The sequence below is a fragment of the Protopterus annectens genome, chromosome 2.part1 (genome assembly GCF_019279795.1).
Source record: "Protopterus annectens isolate FY-2018-M chromosome 2.part1, PAN1.0, whole genome shotgun sequence".
Classification (NCBI taxonomy): domain Eukaryota; kingdom Metazoa; phylum Chordata; order Ceratodontiformes; family Protopteridae; genus Protopterus; species Protopterus annectens.
This window is the reverse complement of record NC_056729.1, coordinates 1,631,817,022-1,631,825,121: the sequence shown is the minus strand read 5'-3', so window position 1 is coordinate 1,631,825,121 and position 8,100 is coordinate 1,631,817,022.

Below are 8,100 nucleotides of genomic sequence, written 5' to 3'. Positions count from 1 at the left end.
AAACACCTAGATGTTATAGGAAACAGTATTAGCAACTATATAATAGTTAAGAATAACCTTAACTTATGCAAACCGGTGAAGTAGTCAATTTTCTAATGGCTGTGGGTATGTGTTGCCTTGCCAAATTTGACATCTCTACATATAGGTCCTATAGGGCTGCCACCTTTCCAAATGGCCAAAGTGGGACCTGCTCTGTAGAAATGTCAGACGTACCATGTCAGAACATACCTACAGCCATGCCTAGTACAGAAATATACATATCAGCACAAACCAAAGCTTAGCCTATCAGCAGTCAAGTTGCTTATGCTACTTCACATAACATATCGAAGTGTCATTTATACAATAACCGTTACACGCATATAATATGATTATGTCACTGGACAGGCCGCCGATTCCATACAGTCGAACGCCTGCCGTTGCATAATGGTCAGCCATACCCGATACTGTACTCATGTAGTCCGATGTAATAGGCATCACAAGGGATTGCGCCCACCTAGCATGAGTGACAAATGCAAGCACCAATGTCGATGCACGTGCAAGTGAGGGAGCGAGTGGGTGTAAGCGTGTTTGTCTACCAGTATGCAAGTATTGCACTGTTAAAGAAATGTGGAGTCTAAACAAGTATAAGGAGCTGTAACCAGAGGTCAACAGTGCTTAACACCATGCAAACACATGCACAACCACACCCACCTGCTGGAATGTGCCTTACCCACTCTGTATACAAAGGCCTTGTTCTAGCCACAAACAAAGAACCATCCTTTGCAAGTGTTGGTAGCAACACCCTGCGCGCACAGCTGATTTGAATTACCAATACACCATGGCATATATACAGACTATAGACAGTACCACACACATACCATCTAGCACAGTCATCCAACAGTATAGCAATATACTGGCAGATATGTCCAGACAACTGGTGTTTGCAGACCTGGTCATCTTGTGTTTAAGTGTGTGAGCATGCCCAGTATGACCATTATGCATGTTGTCGACTGATATTACCATCATACCTTCATGTGTTTGAGCAGGCCCAGTATGGTCAACTGGATTGCATGTGTCACATGTCCAGGTAGTCAGTACTGTGGTGCCGACCCCTGCGTTGTACACTGACAGGTGGCATGCTGTGTCTGCAGGGTAGCCAATGGTCATGTGGCATTGACTGTTGCTACATTTCTGCACAGCGTGGGGGGACATCCAACTGTATCCACATTCCTACACAGCACTGGTGGTGGTGCACAAGACTTTCACATGTGTACGTTGGAAGGGGGGCACAGCTGACAGTTGTATACTTTTGCTACAACTGTACTGGTATGCCAGGTACTCCATTTCAGTGTGTGGACCTACCTAATTTGCTGGCTAGAGGCATACCAGTGTACTTCAGATCCTAGCTTTAATTACCAGCATAGTGGTTTCAGACATCCTAGCCTTCACAACCTACATCCAACTGCCTGGCCTGCTGTAGTCTGTGTGTGTGTCTGTGGGGGTTGGGGGTCATCCATTGGGCATATCCAGAGGCCATTGTATAGCATTTGCCTGTATTGGTCTACACCTGTCCAGCTGTATGAGACTTGTGTGGGCTGTATAGACACACATGATGTTCAGCCCATAACCTGCAGTGGGTTAGGACACCCTGTGTACTACTGGCTACTATTGTGACCCCGGTATGTGCTACAGATGTCATGGTGCCACTATGGACGTGTACTGTCTGCTGCCCTAACAGTCGTCCACCAAATTCCCTTGTATGCTCACATCCATACCATAGCTACAGGTATAAACACATTCTAATACAACTGCCAATTGGTAGGTTGATTGACTTACCTTGGGGGTGTGCCAGACCGGAGGATGGTGCTGGAGGGCTGCCTATATCGGATGCACACAGTGCACTTCCTATACATGGCTGAGCACAGGTAGTGTCATGCAGGGGTGTAGCTAGGATTTTCAAATTTGTACTCACAGCTCTCAAACTGCTACCCCCCTACCCAGCCAAGCTACGGCCATTCTTGTAATTCACGGTTCGCTCTTTTAGTGTCGATGAAGAGGCATTCGCTGTAATGCCTCTTCAGTAATATAATATAAAGTCACTCAAACTCGGTTCCTTGAATTGAAAATTAACCTGAAATGTCAGTTCTTTGAAAAATGCAGCATGGTAGTTGGGGTAGAGAATTTATAGGTTCATAGGTTCATACTAGGCTATCTGCCCGAGGGCATTTACAAGCCTAGCCCATAGTTTTGTGGCTTACGCCACCCCTTTAGTATGGGGAACTATACCCATTATTTTGCTGTGCCTCTGTCGAGCAGTGACACTGAGGTAATCCCTGGGGTATATCTGCGATCTCCCATCCATTGGTCAAGATTTCTCTTGAACAAGGCCAGCGAGGTGCTCTGCCTCACATGTACCGGGATTTTGTTCCACAGCATAGGGAGTCTTTGGGTGATGAATCTATCCCTCCAGCACGTCCTATTGATAGCCGTGTCGAGGTTTAAGTCTCCCGCCCTTGTGGCTCTGATGGCTCTAGATTTTTTGAGGTGAAGCATATTCATCAAATCTGGGTTTGACATGGCCTTGTATGTTAGGCAAAGGTCACCTCTGAGCAAGCGGTGCGACTGAATAGAGCTGGAGTTCTTTCAGTCGGGCAGCATAGGACAGATTTTTGAGACCTTTATCCTTTTGGTGAGGAACTTTTGTGGCCTCTCCAGCTGCTGCAAGTGTCGGGTCAGATACATTCCGAATGGGGCATTGTACTCAATCATTGGTCTGATGAGTGATGAGTAAAGGGAGACAATGACCTCCCTTGATCTAGATGAGAATCCCTTCATGATAAGGTGGGCAATGTAGAAGGTCTTCCTAACTACTTTAGCTACATGGGTGTCGAATGACAGACTACTATCAACCTGGGTCCCCAGGTCCCTGATAACTTCTTCTGTGCTCAGTGGATTGCCACCTATTTGGTAGCTAGGGGTAACCTTGTTTTTCCCGAAGGGTATGACTATGCATTATTTGGCATTTAACTTTAGGCCGTGGCTCTGGCACCAGTTATCCGTTTCTGTGAGACCCTTCTGAAGGATATCTGTGTCAGATGTGTTTTCTACTATGGCCAGTTTGCAGTCATCTGCAAACTTTGTCAGCCATAACCCTCCTGTGTTTGCTTGTACTTCAGAAAAGTAGATGCCAAACAAGAGTGGGCCCAGGACTGAGCCCTGTGGGACACCACTTGTGACAGGCTTTGAGTCTGACATGGCGCCAGCAACTCTGACCCTGTGGGTTCTGTCACTCAGCCAGTTTGCAACCCATCTTGTGATGTATGGGTTAACATTTAAGCTGATGAGTTTTTCAATGATACCCGAGTGGGGTATTGTATCGAAGGCCTTAGCCAGATCGAGGTAGGCTGTATGGACTGCCTTTCCATCATCAATGGCTTTGGTGACTGTTTTGAAAAAGTCAACCAAGTTTAAAAGGCATGATCTGCCTTTGACAAAGCCAAACTGGGTTGGATCCAAAGTCTGCAAATTCCCTATGTCTTTATTTATGAGGTCCATTATGATCCTCTCCATGGCTTTGCAGATAAGGCTTGTCAAGCTAATGGGCCGGTAATTTCCAGGGTCTGTGGAGGCACCGCCTTTGTGAAGTGGGACCACAGTTGCAGTGCGCCACTCCTGGGCAATGATCCAGAGGTAAGACTTTGATTAAACAGTTGTCCTAGCTGTGGGTTTAATTCCTCATTGAGTTCGTGGAGCACACAGCCGGGGACACCATCAGGTCCCATGGATGCTGTGTTTTTGCTTTGAGAGAGCAGTTCTCACTTGGGCGCTGGAGATGTTTGGGGGCTGCACTCGTTTGGTATAGATATCTCTCCTTTGGGGGAGGGGAGAAGTTTGCACTGAACCTGTCAGCCAGTATGTTGGCAATGTCTGTAGGATCAGTAATCTTCACATCATTTTGAACTAGTTCTGAGCATATCTGGGAGTTTCCTCCTAGGTTTCTAACATAGCTAAAGAAGGCCTTATGATTGTCTTTTGAGTCTTTAGCTATTTTTCTCTCAAATTTGCTTTGGATGATTTTATGAGAGCTCTTAGTTTTTACTTATAGTGATCAAGGGTGTCTTACCTTTTAAGGATTTTGCTCTATCTTGTAGTAGCTTCCTCCTTTTGTTGTAGAGTTTGTTTATGGCTGGGGTCCACCAGACTGGACGCTTGCCTTTGGTACAAAGAGTCTTTGTTTTGCTTGTGATTGCCTTATCCATGCAGTCCTGCAGGTGCTGGTAGAAGGCATTTGTAAGTGATTCAGCGGCTTGAGTATTGTTTTCCGCGGCTCGGGGCCTGAAAGGAGACCACACTAGTCTTTAGAAGTGTGAAGTCGGCTTTTGAGAAGTTCTTTACTGTGGTCTTTTTATTTCAGGTGGGGTGGGATGAGGACCTCCAGCGAGATTAGTTTGTGATCTGATCTCACCAGTGAGGGTATACTTCCGGTGTTGAACATTGTGCTCCCATGTTCGTGATGATGAGATCAAGTATGTTATCTCCTCTTGTGGGGATGGTGACTAGTTGTTCCATGGCATTTGAGTTTATGAATTCCAGGAACTTTTGGGCTAGGGTGTTTGGGCTTGAGTAGTGTTCCCAGTCTATATTAGGGTAATTGAAGTCACCTAGTATGATGGTGTTTGGTGATACATTTATCCTCTCTAGTGTTTTCAGGAAGGCCATGTGAGGTTCCTGAGTTTGTGAGGGTGGCCTGTAACATGCTACAATTTGCAGAGCAGTCTTGCCTATGGTTAATTGCACCTGGATGGTCTCCAATGCATCGCGGCGTTGCCACCAGTCTTGAGGTGTGGGTGTCCTTGATGAATATGGATACCCCCTCCTTTCTTGGTATTGTCTGGATTTTGGGGCGGACGCATGATATGAGGTAAAACCTGATAGCTGGGGTGCTCTCAGGAGCCTTGAACCAGGTTTCTGTCACAGCACAGACATCGATGTTCTCCATACTGAGAAGGGCCTCGAGTCGTGCATTTTGAGATTTAGACTTCTGGCATTGAGCAGCATTACCTTTAGTTTTTTTCCTTTTTGTGTTCTAGGGTGGTAGGTTTAGAATTTGAGCCTTGCCTAAAAGGCACTATGGGGTGGCAAGAGCCTTTGCCAATATCCGAATCCCAGGGTGACAGGTGCAAGCCGCCCTTGAAGCAGCGTGGCTTGTCCAGCATGTCATCCCAGGCAGACAGATACTGGATCCCCTTTGAATGACACCAGTGTTTAAGCCAAATGTTAAAGCTGATCATCTTATCTCTGTATTGTGGCATCATTCTTGGTGAAGGTAGGATACTGCTCAAGGTCAGGGTCATACCTGCCTGGGCTACATGATCAGAGAGCTCCTCAATGTCTCTTTTCATGTAGTCCAAGGAGGTACGTCTCAGGTCGTTTACACCAGCGTGGACAATGACTGAGTCGTATTTGTACCTGCTGTTGAGAGACCTGAGTGCTTGCGTTATGTGGCGGATTCTAGTGACCTTCTCCTTACTCAGTCTGGTGAGCGGGACGTCAGTGTGTCTGACTATGGAGTCACCAATGATTAGTGTGTCTGGCATTGTGTTTGGCCTTAAGGGCTGTGACTGTTTGACACTCTGACTGTGAGGTCTATGTGTTGCGGGTGTTGTGTTCTGAGGTGGTTGTTTGGGTGTCTGCTTTGGTGGCCTCTGCTGTTTTGGTAGATTTTTGATCAGAGCCTCCGAGTATGTCTTTGTGTGTTTATGTGTATGATTTGAGGTTGTAATGGTACTATGTGAGACTGGGTCTATAGTGTGTGTGGTAACCTTCTCCTCCTGACTGGTCTTGCCAGTCCTATGTTGAGAGAGCTCAGCCTCCAGTTTGGCCGTATAGTTGCATCTCTCGCATGTATTTGTGTTTTGTGGGAGGAGGAGAGGGTTGTCTGTGTACATGAGGCAATTGTAACATTGCCTCAATATTCCCAGGTTCACCAGCTGAGCAGGGGAGGACACTAGCAACTGATCCCTCGACATGCTAGAAGGATAGACAAAAAACTTTAAAAAAAAGATTCCGGGGGACGTGGGTGACCGAGAAATGGGGGGTTGCCTTTTTGGGGTACTATCTATGACAAGGGTGCCGTATCAAGGTAATAAGTACTGCAGGAGCAAGTGCTAGGTTTTCTGTAACTTTTGTTTTCTGTAACTAAGGTACAGGTTTTGAGCTTGAGTAAATTACTAACCACCTGCTACCCCTAACTAAGATGTTTCATTCACACACACACCCCTACCTACCTCTTAGTGCAAGAAATATGGACAAAGCCTAAAATAAATAGGGACAGATATTAAATAATGCTCTTGTGAACTTAGAAAGTTGCTAGAATAACAGGATTTGTGCTAGTATGAGAAAGTTGCTAGAATAACAGGATTTGTGCTAGTATGAATTTTTCTACAGGACATGAAGTCTGAAACTCAAATGTCTGTCATTATTTAGCAACTTCAGCCTTCAATGATTTTCTAGAAAATCACAAAATTTATGAGGAACAGACAAAAAATATGGGGCAAAAATCTGGACATTCTGCAAAATTTGGCAGTTGAGAGGTATGCTACCTACCACACACACACACACACACACACACACACACACACACACACACACACACACACACACACACACACACACACACACACACACACACACACACACACACACACACATACCTCTCAACCTCTTAGAGCAACAAACTCATAAATAAAACTGAGGCAAAGGCCCAAAAATAAGGACATTTTTTTAAATATTGCTCTTATAAACTTAGAAAGATAATAGTAGTAGGTCTTGCATTAGTACGACTTTTCTGAAAGGTATGAAATCTGAAACTGAAATGTCTGCCATTATTTTCTAACTTCAGTCTTTAACAATTTGCCACTAATTTGCCAGAAAACCGCAATTTTATGAAAAACGGACCAAAAATGTGATGCAGAAATATAAAATTGCCAGACAATACAGCTGGGAACCTGTCAAAGAAGGGACACCATTTTAATATGAGCACAGTTAACTTAAAGCAGCTGACAGAATTAGAGAATCTACACGCATTTCTGAAATAAAAGTAATCTATAACTCTGATCATTGCAGTTATTTATAAAAGTAAACCCTCCACGTTTTCTTCCAAAATTGCTATTTTGCGGAGAGATTATTAGGGGGAGAGCAACATTTATAGCCAAAATTGGGGACAGTTGAGAGGTTTGGATATTCCTAATTCTATAAAGTGATTTATTTGCACATACCTCTCAACCTCTTAATGCAGGAAATCTGGACAAGGCCAAATATATTGGGGGAACATACAAACAGTACTAAAAATTGACCTTGTATAAACTTAAGACAGTTTCTAGAATATCAGGTCTTGCTTTAGCATGCATTTTTCTGAAGATTATGACGTCTGAAACTTAACGGTCATTATTTAGTGACTTCATTCCTAAATGATTTGCCAGAAAAAGTTTTATTTTGCATTTTACAGCACGAACACCAATAAATATCTGCTAAATAAAGCAATGCAGTCTCACAATGAAACTAGACTTAGCATTAAAACTTCTCTGCCCTTGAAACTCACATTCATTGAAACAGCATTGAAACCCACATTCAAAGAAAATACATTTTGCCAGTGGCAGATAAAGATTAACTCTGGGCTGTTTTCAAATCATAGGCCCCTTGCACATGAAACATACACGTGCTCTTTGATACACCTTCCATCATAAAAGTCTACTCAAACTTCTACAGTCTGCCAGTATCAGTAAATATGCACAATCTCTGAACTAGTAAAAGCCATCTACATAATTCCACATTAGAGAAATCTGTAACTAATGAAGAGGCTGCTGCTAGCAAACAACTTTATATTTCATGGTTTCATCTACAAATAATGTGCCTGTTGCCCTTGAGGAATAAATTGCCTATGTTGCATTAAAAACAATGATATGCTAGTAATATTGCAATAGGGAATGGATGGCAAACTGATAACAGGTTCATAGTTACTACTAGATATCTTCGCCAAAACAGACGACAGCATCCACCCCCCCCCCCTTTACAACACAGTACAGTATCAGCAATGCATATGCCTACTCTGGGAGAAGAACC